Genomic DNA, 14,680 nt, shown 5'->3' with positions numbered 1-14,680 from the left:
TAGAAGTTCTGATGATGATTAAAAGTCCTAGAAATAAACTGTAAAATGGGGCGCCTGGGTGGCTCAGTTGGTTAAGCGACTGCCTTCAGCTCAGGTCATGATCCCAGGGTCCTGGGATCGAGCCCCGCATCGGGCTCCCTGCTCTGCGGGGAGCCTGCTTCTCTCTCTCCCACTCCCCCTGCTTGTGTTCCCTCTCTCGCTGTGTCTCTCTCTGTCAAATAAATAAATAAAATCTTTAAAAAAATAAAAATTAAAAAAAAACTGTAAAATGTGTGGAGGTATTTCTGTGTGTGTTTAGAAGAAGGGGGCTTCACCAAAAAGCCATTTCCACCTTTAATCTGGTGCCTTTATAAGCCCCAAGCTACTAGATGAAAGTCAGTGAGGATACCATTTGTTAAAACTCAGAACATTGTAGTGTCATAGACTTTACCTTTCAATGGACAATATTTTTGGACTGATTTCCTAAAACTCTCACCATCCTCATCATGCATAAGGAACCATTTCAGAATCCTCCTTTTTAGAGTCACAAATGCCTTGCAGAGATAGAACTAAAATAAATTTCTTTCATTTTATTTTTCTACAAACATCAACCTGGGCAAATATAGAGATGAACAGCATTGCCAAAAGCAAATATCACTTCTAGCTGAGGGTATTAGCAGAGTATCAACCTGTGCTTGCCCAGCCTTGGGACTCCTGTTGTTTACTTTCTAAAGAAATGACACTTTTTAAAAAGTGCAAATGTACTAACATGGCACAAAAATAAATGGAGAGAAAAGCACAATAAAAAAGGAAATAGTAAATAATGATATTAAACTCTGTAGCCCTTTACTTGGCCATCTGTCTTCAATTTCAGGCATGTTCATTTTGAGTAGCGTCCCATTGTAACCAAACATAATAGGATAGGCAAGCTAATGAACTACGACACCTCCCATCCTTAATGTGATGTATCACTAAGGGAAAGCCACCCAAGATGCAGGGCAGCTACTGTTTTTCTGTGAAGCTACTAGTTTTTAGTACAGGACCCTGGGGAAAAGAGTAGCCTCATTTATCTCTATGTCCGCTGTAAATTCTCAGACTGCTGCCCTATCCTTTTTCTCCCTTCTTGACCTTAACCTCCGAAGAAAAATGAAAGAAGTGGTGAATCCACAAAAAGATGCAAGCAAAGGAGAGAGAGATAAGATTTGGATTCCTCTGAAGGAAAAATATATGTTTATCATTTTCATCACCAATCAGGATTTCTCAGGAAATTGCAAAATCAATTTTACCAACACGGAAACAATCATTGGCCAATGTAATTATTGACCAACTGTGTCTTTGTGTATTCCTCTCCAGAAACTAAACCCTTTCCTCAGAAAACACCTATTTGGTTAACATTCTTTAAGTTTATTTAGAATGTATATGAGACACTATTCTCTGAAGCGCTGAATTTAATTTCTTGCTTGTGAAAAATATTGAAAATGTTATTAGAAATGAAATACACTGTGTTACAAACTAGGGGACTTAAGAGGTTGCACTGGAGGGGTCAGAGTCTCCCTTAATCCATTTCCATTTTTGTATAGAATGGATTGAGTGATTCTGACTTAACAAGATAGTTGATTGTAAAGCTCATTAATGCAAGAGATTAAGGATCTCTTCCTGAACTCATTTCCTTCTCTAACTGACTTTACCTTTTCCATCTATTCCACTTTAACTACTCAAGTGAAAAACTGTCCTCCCTATTCATTCAAGCTGCTTTAGGACAGAAAGTTGATTGCTTATTCTCAAGAACTAAGAAGCAGTATGATCTGTTTCAGGTTAGAATTCTCCCTTTTCTGGGGGCTGGGGGCGGGGGATCTTACTTGTCCACATCAATTCTTACACAGAGTGTGGTAGGCAGAATTCTTAGAGTCTCCCCCAACCCCACAGTGTGCACACACTGTAGACTCCCTCCCCTTGAATGTGAACAAGACCGTGGATATGATGGATTTCACTACTATAATTGGACTACATTATAGTAAATGTGACAAGTTTTTCATGTGACTTTCAGTAAAGAAAAGGGAGATGCTGAGCAGGTGTGGCCTAATCAGGTGAACCCTGAAAAGAAGAGATTCAAAGTGCAAGGGCTTCTCCTCTTGGCTCTGAAGGAGCAAACTTCTTCCTTATGGAGATGTCCAGGTACAGGAAATGGTGAATGGCATCTAGGAGCTGAGAGTGACCCCTATCTCACGGCCTGCAGGAAAATGGGAATCTGACTCCTATAGTTGCAAGAAACCGAAGCCTTCCAAAACCTGAATGAGCTTGGAAGACCCCGAGCCTCAGATGAAATCACAGCCCAGGCTGACACCTTGATTTCAACCTGGTGAGACCCTGAGCAGAACACCCAGGGAACTTGTGTCTGGACTCCTGACCTATGAAAACTTATGAGATAATGTTTTATTTTGTTTCAAGTCACTACATTTGTGGTACTTTGTTATACGGCAATAGACGACTAATACACACAGCACATGAATCCATTCAGAGGCATTGTCAGGTGTTTGATAATTATTTTCCTCCCAATCAGCAGCTTATAACATTCATTCCCCTGCACTGTCACTATTTAGGACTACTCATGAGAGATACATAATGGCAAAGACAAACTCATTTGATCTTTGGAATATTCGAGCGGAAACCTAGATGTACTCCCCCCTCCTATTTTATAGATGAGAAAACTGAGGTTCAGAATAATTGACTCGTTTGAGGTTACAAGTAGAAAGTCGAGAGTAGGAAAAAACTGAAATCTATTCCAAAGTCCTTTCCACAAAGGTTGAGAACTAGGTTAAGATTTACACTGGTTTGGTTATAATGAAATTAATCCCTTCCACTTCTGAATTGTGTTAGCACTGTTCTGTGTGGTTGATCTTTGTATTTTCTGTAGCACCCAATATGATCTTTTAGAGTTGTACCAGACCTTGGTTTCTTACAGTGTATCATATCAGCTTGTAACTGTTAAGTATTTAATGGATATTTTGTGAATTAATGAATAACTTTAATGAGGCTGTAAAGATGGGAGAGATAAGTAGAAACATGAGTATGTCTATAAATTATAATGGGGTGGAAGACTAGGGGCAGGCAATTATGAAAGCACAAAGGCTTTACAACCAAATGCCTAAAAAAAAAAAAAAAAAAGAAGGTTTAGAGAAATACTTACAACATATATTGATGAAACACTTAAAACACTAATATACTCAAACAAAATGACCAAATAGAATCATCATAGTGAAACAGAATTCCAGGGCTGTGATTTCCTCTAAAGCTTCAGCAGCATAATCATCTTTCCTTCTTGCCACATGTGCCACTCTTTCTATGAAGACTGCTATCTCAAAAATTAGATCAATGTGAAAAAATGCCTTCACCAATCTCAGGTCACACTAACAGGAAACTTCAACAGTACCCTAGATTGGAAAGAACTAGAACCCCAGATTAACCTCTGAAGTCCTCAGCTCTTGCTTTAATGAGGAATGTTCATTGACTGAACTCTACAGTTTTCTGAAGGTTCTTATTGTGTAATCGTAACAATCACCAAGAAACTTGAGATTCCTTGAGCGAAATGACTAGTCTTCCAATTCTATATCCTCAGAGTCTAGCATGAGGTTTCTGTAGGAGATGGGAGTAAATGATGTATTTTGTTCCTGATGATTCTCCAGTTGTCAAAAGCTCAGACCTGGGATGCCTGGGTGGCTCAGTCGGTTAAGCATCTGCCTTTGGCTCAGGTCATGATCTCAGGGTCCTGGGATCAAGCCCTGCATCGGAAACCCTGCTCAGCAGGGGTTCTGCTTCTCCCTCTCCCTCTGTCTCTTTCACCTGCTCGTGCTCTATTTCTCTCTCCTCTCTCTCTCTCTCAAATAAATACATTTTAAAAAAAAAATCTAAAACAAAAGCTCAGACCTGAGTGAGGTTGGCTTTAGCAGCTCATGGAAGATCCAGGCATGCCGGGAGGCAGCAGTAGCAAAGTCAGACTAGCTAGTGGAACATGGCTGCATGAACCATACAGACTCAAGAAGTCACTGTTTCTCTGTGAGAATTTTGAAGGGTTTCTGTCTTCCTCAAGTCTAATCTCCTATTGAATAAGAGATATAAAAATGTACACTTCCTGGAGCACATCTTTATTTTGCTTCCAGAGATTTTTATATAAGGGGAAAATGCTGACATTTGCATTTGATTTATTCTTAATTTCAGAAAAATATGACCAATAAAAATGCTATTGAAGTGTGAGTACAGTAACTGAAGGGACAAAATAAAGAAAAGGACCAAATGTCATCCAAAGCAAACTATTCTGGAATGTTATTTACTCCAGTTTTGGACTTCGACGTAAGTGAGCCACAAACTAAAGCTCCAATCTGGAGTAAATAGATTACCCTGGCCCCGAGGCTCAAAGGTCACTATAAAGGCAGCAATCCAGGAAAAGAATGCTCAGTAAAGGCTCTATGTCAAAGAGACACACGGACCCTGTTTATTAGTTTTTTAGTCCTGGTTTTTAGTCTTGACCTCCTGGAAGCAACCATTATTCTTTGCTATCATATGGATATGCTTTATCCATAAAGCAATCATTTGTCAAGAGTGGTAGAGGTGTTAGCTAATGTGGTAATCATATTGCAATATATAAATGTATCAAATTGACAAGCTCTACACCTTAAACATACACAGTGTTATATGTCAATTACAACAATTTTTTTTTAAAAAGAGCACGTTAGTGGACTGAAAGAGTAAATACTATTTACAAAGATGTTTACATTATCATGATCATATAAGGAACACATGGCAAGGATTTGGTAAGTCTATCAAAAACTTCACAATAAGGTTGCCAGATAAAATACAGGATGCCTGATCACATTTAAATTTCAGATAAATAACAAATAATTTTTTAGCATAAGAATACCCCAAACAGGGCACCTGGGTGGCTCAGTTGGTTAAGCGTCTGCCTTCGGCTCAGGTCATGATCCCAGGGTCCTGGGATCGAGCCCCGCATCGGGCTTCCTGCTCCGCGGGAAGCCTGCTTCTCCCTTTCCCACTTCCTCTGCTTGTGTTCCCTCTCTCGCTGTCTCTCTGACAAATAAATAAAATCTTAAAAAAAAAAAGAATAGCCCAAGCATTGCATGGACATACTGAATTAAATATTATTCACTGTTTATCTGAAATCCAGTTCTAACTGGGCATCATGAATTTTAATTTGCTAAATCTGACAACTCTACAAAAGACATTAGATGAAATCACTCTCAACTTCCCAGACTCAACATTTAATGCTTTAAGTCATTAGCTTACATGTTACCTGAAAAGAAAAAAAAAAAACAGTCATTTCCTAATTGCTTTCTCTGTTGGTCTATGTACACTGTCCTGGACAAAAGGTAAAGGTCCAGTAAGAACTATCTTAACAAGTGCAGCCAAAATACTAGAGAGGTGTAAAGGTAGGTGTCTCAAATACCTAACTTTTAATAACCTTTCATCAAACCATTTTTAAGTAGATATTAAGGATGCATTTATGAAGTACTTAGTGTAATCTAACACTGTTTCATTCTGCGTAAATAGAAGATCAAGAGGCAGTCTCTTGGTTTGAGGGGCTTAATTAAATTCACGTTAAGGAAATAGTGGGGCACATTCAGAAAATAATGAAGACCTGCAACTCATCTGGTGTCAAGTGTATGCTGTACAGACTCATTCATTTATTTATGGATCAATAAGAGCCATTGTCAGGCCTTGTTGAAAAAAGCATGAACAAATCAAAGTCTTTTTTCTTAGGCACTTCCATTCTAGTTGAGGGTATATAGGTAATAAAAAAGGAATTCATAAAGAAATGTCTAGTAGCAATAATTTCTATGATGACTATAAAAAGGGAGATGGTTGGTGAATTTAGATTTGGGGCAAGCAAGGTTGTCTCATGCAAGAAGAAGGGAAGAACCTATTAGAAGATTGAGGAGTATCAGCCTTTCGGCAGAGGATAGAGTTAGTACAAGGACCCTAATTTAGAAGGGGCCAGGACAGGAACAAGCTTACTATGACAGAGAAACAGAGAGAGTGGTTGAGTGGCTGAGTCAACAAAGGGGAGAGGGAGGCAGGGCCATTTAGGTCAAGATTTTGTTCTAAGTACCATGGAAAGACATTGAAAGATTTTAAGCAAGAGATAGTAACAGGAACTGTTTTAAAAGAAATCATTCCAGCTGTTGCAAAGACACAGAATTATCTGCACACAATAACCAACAAAGAGTGGAAACAGAAGCAGCTATGGAGAGACTATGACCCTAAGCAGAAGAGGCAACAGTGGTTCATCTCAAGTTGGGATGAAGATGGGGATAGAGGTTAGGTGTGAGATATTCTAAAGGTGAAGTCGATAGGACTTGCTGATGAAAAGGTAGAAATCAAGGGTTCTTCCTAGGGTTTTGACTGGAGCTCCTGGATAGATAACAATATCACTTACTGCGAAGGAAAATCAAGTAATCAAAATTTTAATATGGAACTCATTTAAAGTTTGATATGCCTGTGAGTCCGTCAAGTAGATATATTACATTGGAGAGAGTTCTAACCCCACCCCCAGAAAGAACATGTGAGGGAAAGAGGATTTGCCCTTGAAAAGGGGTTGGATTGAAATGGATATGGGAAGAATATTCTGAATTTCCAGCAGAAGAAATAAAATTAGAAAAGATAAAAAAGAGAGAACGAGCATGAAATGTGCTTGGAGGTAGAAGAATGGGAAATTTATCTTGGGGAAAGGTCAGAGGTAAAATCAGAACTGTCAAGTAGGATTATTTATGGGGACCTTCAATAGGAAAAATTTAAATTCTTCCTCTATTGCCGATTATAGAGTAGGAACTGGAATAAATCTCATTGCTGTCTTGTTCTCTGTTGTATCCCCAGTTCTTAACACAGAGTCTGGTACATGGCAAGTAGTCAATTTATTAAATGAATGAGTGGAAAATGAGTGAATGATTGTCTAGCTAAGAGTATTTGTACACTGAGAGAGCGATGGTGGAGAAACCAATGAAAGGGTTGGCTCCCTATTTCAAAAATCTAGGTTTTCAGATGAGGAGATAAAACCTTTGTATAATACAATGGTGAAAAGCAGAAAATGGAGGTGCCTTATTATAATGCCCAATATGGTAAGATGGTAAAGTTAGGCAGGAAATACAGGCTTAGTCCATCCAGAAGATACAAAAAATTTAAAATAGCACAAGAGATTTCTTTATTTTTTATATTTTAAGATAGAATTTAGTGATTCATTAGTTGCACACAACACCCAGTGCTCATTACTATCACGTGCCCTCCTTCATGCCCATCACCCAGTTACCCCATCCCCCCACCCCTCCCCTCCAGCAACCCTCAGTTTGTTCCCTATAGTTAAGAGTCTCTTATGGTTTGCCTTCCTCTCTGTTTTCATCTTATTTTATAAAATAGCACAAGAGATTTCTATTAAAACAATGGATTTGATGGAGAATGTAGTTGGATAACGAGATTAAGAAAAATTTGGATAGGATTTTTAAATTTTTCTAAACATCAAGAAGCACAAACTTTCAGCTATTCATGTGTCATGCCATTCAATGCTTAGATCATTTTATAATAGAAAGTTTATGTGATTTTTTTTTTCGGTGTGGCTGCAATGGTTCTGCTGGAACTTAAAATCGATTAGAGTGCTTTCTAGGGCACAATATCGATATCCAGTGGAACAATAAGTCAAGATCTCACTTTTCTTTGGAACCTGCCATTGTTCCAGGTAGTGTCTATTTTCTACAAAAGTTTGTAATTGTCATACCTTTGTATTCATACGTGCAGCTACACGCGTATGCTATAGTTTTGTGATGGTAGAGCTGGTGATGTTGCATTGCTTCATGGAGAATCAAAACTAAAAGTCACTGCTCAGCACACAAAGAGGAAAACAGCAGATGGAAAAACCTCCAAGAAAGTTAGTAAGCTATGTGGGCACTCACTTGCTATTGGCCTCAAAGCTCTCAGATTATACACTCCTTTTACTGGATTATTACTTTAATGGGACTTTTTAAAGGGCATTTTAATAGCCTCCTTGTTTCATCAGATATACATTGAAAGGCATTTGGAATACTTCCCAGTTGCAACATTTTTGATCTTCGCATTTCTTAGAATTCTGACAACCTACCAGGTAACAGTTAGTATGATATTACGCTGACACATTCCAGAGTTGGCAGTTGTTAGATTTGCCAGTGCAGATTGTTGTCCAAATCCCATGGGCCTGAGATTTATTGCCTCTTCCTCTTACCCACCTCTCGACAGACGCTTCCCCTCCCCTCCTTTTTTTTTTTTTTTAACTCCTTGACTGAATACACTGCGGATGTGTTTTAGGTACATCATGACTATCCACAGTAAATGTATAATCCCGTAAAAAAACAAGAATTAGCCACAGAAGTTCTGACAGCATGAATTGGCCCTATTCTGTGAGATTTGGGGAGCTCACTTAGAGCAGAGATGTTTGTTTTCTTCACGCAGAGTTGTACCATTCTCAGAGCTCTCCCAAAACACAGATCATTTATAGGTGATGATCTGTAAACCCTCCAAAAAGCTAAATCCAGCAGAGTGAGTGCTGTGGCCACTACCCAGACTTCTCCTTTCCCAAATGAGAACTTCAAGTATGGAAAGGAACAGGGAGGGAAGGAATGAGAAAATGATTATAAAGATGCTTCAAAAGCTGTCTTTTGGGCAGCTAATGATAACAAGGGCCAGACAAGTGTAAACTCTCCTGGTATGGGGTTGACTTCAAAATCCAGTTGGAATCTATCTGCTTCCTCATAGAGGAAGCAAAGAAAAGAAAGCAAAGCAAAGTTAGGACACTGTCTCATCCTCTGCTCAATGTCAGGTTTTTCCAGGTTCATGTAAGGAGCAAGAAGGGTGTGGAAACTGGCATGTCTCCTAGGCCAAGGCACTCCAGTATAGCACTTGATCCTATGCATTCTCTCCTTCCTTCATTATTCAACAAAGATTTTTGGGCACTAACTATGAGCCAGGCATGGAGCTAGGAACTCAAAACAGAAAGACACAAATAAGGCCTGACCTCAAGAAAGACCACATCTAGAGGGAGAGACAGGGGCATAAGCAGATAAATAGAGTCCAATAGTAAAAATAAAATAGATAAACGTACTAGCAATTATGAAAATTAGGAGGGCACCTAATCCAGCTGGGATCATCCTGGGGGTGGAGGGATTTCTGAGTTGAATGGTCAGTAATGAGGAGTTGATAGAGAGGTGAGCTTGGAGCATGGAAGGCTATGAGGACCACATAAGCAGATACACCAAGTTGACCACCTGTGTAATGCACTTGGAGAACTTCATGCGGTGCAGCTTTTCTGTTTTGTAAAGTGTGAGATGTGACCAAAGAGAAATGGTGCTGAAGAAATCAGGCAGTCATCAACACGGAAGGCCTGAAGTTTATGATATGGACATGTGCTTCACCTGGTCTCTACCACTAGACACATGTGACTGTTTAAATGTCAATTAAGTAGTATTTCAAAAAATAAAACCTTAGTCCTTCAATTGCACTAGTCACATTTTGTGTGCTCAATAGTCACATGAGGTTTGCGGCCACCATAAAGAGTGCAGATGGTAGGACATTTCCATCAGCGCAAAGAGCTCTAGCTGGGAATGCTGGGATAGGCGGTCCTGACCCACTGAAGTGTTTTATACGGGGAAGGCAGATTTAGGTCTTAGATGCATACCAGAGACTGCAGAGGACAAATTCAAGGAGACGAGATGAAGACACGAGATCATTTAGAAAGACTGTTCCATAGTCCACGAAACTTCCATTCCAATGGGGGAATATAAAAAGCAACAAATAGTAGTAAAATACATAGTATGTCAGAGAGTGACAAGCGTTAGTGACAAAAACAAAGAAAAGAAGGAAGATAGAAGTGGCTGACTGTGGGTCATATTTGGAGGTAAAGTGGTTAGGGAATGCCTCACTGAGAAGGTGACACTGGACCAGAGACAGGAAGGAGGTGAGAATATGATGTAGGCAACGGGAAAGCACACTACAGGCACATGAATAGCCTGGCTTATCTAAGACACATATGAGTTATGATTTAAGATTTTTATATTCTTTATCTCAGTGTATCAGTCAGGGTTCTCTGGAAAAATAGAACCCAGTATTATACCTGTGTATGTGTATAAAGATGTGTGTATGTATCAAGAGGCATTTTTAAGGAATAGGCTCAAGCAATTATATAATTGCAGGGGCTGGAAAGTCCAAAATCTGTAGGGCAGCCTGGAAATTGGAAATTCAGGCAGGAATTAATGCTTCAGTCTTAAGGCAGAATTTCTTCTTCTCCAGGAAAGCTCAATTTTTGCTCTTTTTTTTTTTTAAGATTTTATTTATTTGAACTATAGAAATAATAGAAGTAATAATAGGAGGGGAGAGAGAACGTGCGCGAGAGGGAACACAAGCAGGGGGAGTGGGAGAGAGAGAAACAGGCTTCCCGATGAGCCAGGAGCCCAATGAGGGGCTCGATCCCAGGACCCCGGGATCATGACCCGAGCCGAAAGCAGACGCTTAATGACTCTTCAACTGATTGAATGGGGCCTATCCACATTATCAAGGATAATCTCCTTTACTTAGTCAACTGATCGTATATGCTAACCACATCTGCAAAATACCTTCCCAGCAACCTCTGGACTCACCATTACATTTATCAAATCCACACGTTTCAGATAAGGGAGTTGAGGTTTATAACGATGAAAAAACTTGCACAAATTCACTCAAGGGGAAGAATAAATAAGCTTAACACCTATCCAAGTGTCCTGACACCAAATCTAGTGCTCTTTTTGTTGCCCAGTGTAGGTAAACCAGACAGAGAAGCCTGTATTAGACCACATAGATTAAGGGAGGAGATCCAGACATGCATGTATTTATGAAGGTCACAACTGAACTCTGTTTTTGAATGAAGTGGAAAGTGCAGTGTGAAGATTTTTTTCATCCTTGCACTGTTTTTGTTTTGGGTATGGTCGCACTAAAAATCAGAATTAACTTACTCATAAACTAAAAGGACAAGAACATCAAATGAATCCATTAGGGTGCTTTTAAAAGAGTAAAAGAAGTATAATTTTTTTCTTTGAAATCAACTTTTTAAATATTGTTATCCCTGCTATTTAAAAATTTGTATTTTCCTAGTATTTCTTTGTCCACAATTTTCCCTTAACTTTAAATGAACAGTTTTTAGACATCAGTCTTGTAGAGAGCATAAAGCTGGGTCAACTTTGTCATTTAGTCTGTCTTTAGAAAGAGTAGTTGAGCATCACTGAGATCATGGATATCTTTGATCTTTGGATAACACGTTTTTATTGCTTCTGAAGATATTTTACTACGTTTTTCTTGATAATTCAGAAGGTTTTCATTTTCCTTCTAGTTGTTACTTTTGTAACTAAAACTTTTGATTTATAGTTCATTTCCATAGTAACTTTGACTCCCTACTATTAACATTGATAAAGGTAGTTATTTTCCCTTTGATCTCCTTCTCTTCTCTCACCTTCATCTCTTGATTATATCCATATATTTATATTTATCTATATATTTATGTATTAATTACATTTTTCTTGTTCTTTACCTTATATCTTTAAATATACTTAGAGCTCTACTCGTTCAATGATCAGTTTTAAGCAATCTCTTCTATCCCCAACTACAAAAGGAAAATAAATCAGTATAACTATACCATTCCATTTTCTCTCTCCCCTCCTATTATTACTTCTATTATTTCTATAGTTCAAAGATGTGTAACCCATCATGTTCTATAAACATAATCTACATATTTGCTTTAATTATATTCAGTATATTAAGTTATATACATATATAAATTTATATATATATATTTTACACATATTCATTTCTCTGAAATAAATTTTCCCCTTAGAGATGACTAAAACTTTTTGCCTTGATATTCATCAAATTCTTAATTTATTGTTGAAGTTCAATGATAATCTTTCCTTAAATATGGCGTGCTTTTTCATTTTGCATTTCAAGTTTTCCATTATTTTGGAATAATTTTCTTAAATCTTAAACAGCTTTTTCTATTATTTTTTGTACTTCTTTTCTTTAGGAGACCAATTATGTGCATGTTAGATCACCTTTGCTTGTCTTTACCATGTCTAAGATTTTTTTTAACTAATGCTTTTTAACTTGTTATTCCTTTCCATTTTATTTTACTTAAAACTCTCAATCTTATCCACCATGCCTAATATTTTGTTTTTGATCATTTATACTCTTCCTAATGTTGCTTCCTTCCACTTGCCGTTATTACCGGCAATATTTTTCTGGTGAGTGTTCTTCATATGCCTGTTGTTTTTATCCAGTTTATTTCCTCTGTTTATCTTTCAGCATGGTTGTTTAGAAACTGTGCTGGTTTCTTTTACTGTTGCTTATCTCTATCTGTAGGAGATCTGGATCAGCAAGGAGTCAGACATGAATCTAGGCTAGCAAGTATTCTCCTTATGACATAGGGTTTTTATGTGAGAGGAGTTCTTCCCAGCCAACTGAGATCACCACTGGGTAGTAAAAAATGTATCATCTTTCTCCTACCCCTTACACTTTGACTTTTGCAAAAAGGGATTACCTGTATTTTTCGTTCATCCTTCTCATTCACACCAAACAGGATTCAGGGAAGCTTCTGTTCCTATAGAGTGAATCAGAGATTATTGCCTTCATAACTCAGATTATCCCCTCCCCTAAGAGAAGTATGCTCTTGCAAGTTTTCCTGAGAACTGCCTCCTTTTTCTCTGGTTGGTTTAACATCTTTGCCATTAGGGTTCTGCAGGTTTCCTACAATATGTCTAGAAAGATATTAATTTTTTTTCTATCATGGCTAAGATTTACTCTATCTCATTAATCTGAGATTTCATATATTTAACCAAATCTGAAGAGTTTTTATCTTTCTCTCTTTGGATATTATTCCCACCCTACCCCCCTTCAATTTTTTTTATTCTGACTTTATGGTACTTCCAGTGGATATATACTGAAATTCAGTTTCCCAGGTCCATAACCTCTCTTTCTGATTTTTTGTTTCTTTATCTCCCTGTGGTGCATGCTTAGGAATTTCCTTACAACTATCTTTCTTTCTTTTTATTTTTTTTAAAGATTTTATTTATTCATTTGGCAGAGAGAGAGAACAAGCAGGGAGAGCTGCAGGCAGAGGGAGAAGCAGCCTCCCTGCCAAACAAGGAGCCCAATGCGGGACTCGATCCCAGGACCCTGGGATCATGACCTGAGCCAAAGGCAGACGCTAAACCAACTGAGCCACCCAGGCATCCCTACAACTATCATTCTGATTATGAACTTTATCCTCAGTTATGTTTGATATGCCTTTAACTCAAACATTAAGTATTCTTATAACAATTCTTATGTTTTTCATCTCTAGACATTCTTTTTGATTCCTTACCATAGGTTTCTTTTCTCTTTTTTTATAATGCCTTGTTCTTCCCTTTTGTTTTTGCTTCCTACTTGTATGACTTTATTATAAATATATTTTAGAGAACATTAGTTAACTGTATTTTCTGAATCTTTTGAGGATCTAATCCTACAATTTGATGTGTCCTCCAATTCTTGCTTAGAGTAATGGAGTTTTCTTTGTGCATTTTATAATTTTGGATTGTGAGCACATCTTCAATGGAACTCTACCCAGAAGAATTCTTTGTGGCTCATCAAGGGCATGTCCCTCCAGAGTCACTTTGCATTTGTTTCTTTTAAACACCCCTAGGACATACCCAGCGTGAGATTAATTTTAATGTTAATTCATTTGCTTTAGGTGCACAAATTATGCAAGTACTGTCATTTGAACATCAAACCCAAGTGTGGGAATGAATTCACAGGAGACACTTTTCCCTAATAATAATACAGTCAGAACCAAACAAGTTTCTTTGTTATATCCTTTGGCCAATGGAAAAATTTTTATAGCACAGTTTTTCATTTTAATGGTTCAGACTTTGAGCATCCAGGTTTTTATCTTGGGAAATCCGAGATCAAAGTACTTGCTTTTCTAAGGCTTCAGGTAAATGAATTCATATTACCTAGACTGACAGCCTCCTTTTAACCCTTAAGATAGTTATTTGCTTATAACTCTGGTTTTCAATTCCTTCTTTGTTTCTAACAAGAAATTAGATTGATGCATATTATCCTAGAAAGTCTAGTAAGTATTCTTTTTTATATAACTGCCTACTTCTTGACTAGACACACATACATACACACACACATATACACATATCCCACATGCACAAAGACATTTTACATGCAAATAATTACAGTGATAACAACCACTAATTGAACCCTCAAAATGTGACAGGAACTATGCCACTTTATGTGCATTATCTCAATAATAGCATTCTAAGTAGGTACTATTATTATTCCCATATAATAAATAAGAAAACAGAGAATTTGAGAGCTTGGGAGACTGCATTATAGTGATAGAACTAACATGGAAACCCAAAGTTATCTTGAATCAGTGACAGATGTTCTTAATCATCATATAGCTTCCATATATGTGAGCCTCCATATATGAGAGTGAGTCTCAATATATGCATGTCTTTTCTGTTTTTTTTTTAATTTTTTTATTGTTATGTTAATCCCCATACATTACATCATTAGTTTTAGATGTAGTGTTCCATGATTCATTGATTGTGCATAACACCCAGTGCTCCATGCAGAACGTGCCCTCCTCAATACCCATCACCAG

Source organism: Leptonychotes weddellii, chromosome 2 (genome assembly GCF_054177405.1).
Source record: "Leptonychotes weddellii isolate Sample4059 chromosome 2, ASM5417740v2, whole genome shotgun sequence".
In the NCBI taxonomy this organism is placed as follows: Eukaryota; Metazoa; Chordata; class Mammalia; order Carnivora; family Phocidae; genus Leptonychotes; species Leptonychotes weddellii.
The sequence above is the reverse complement of the archived record's forward strand: the minus strand, read 5'-3'. Positions refer to the sequence as shown.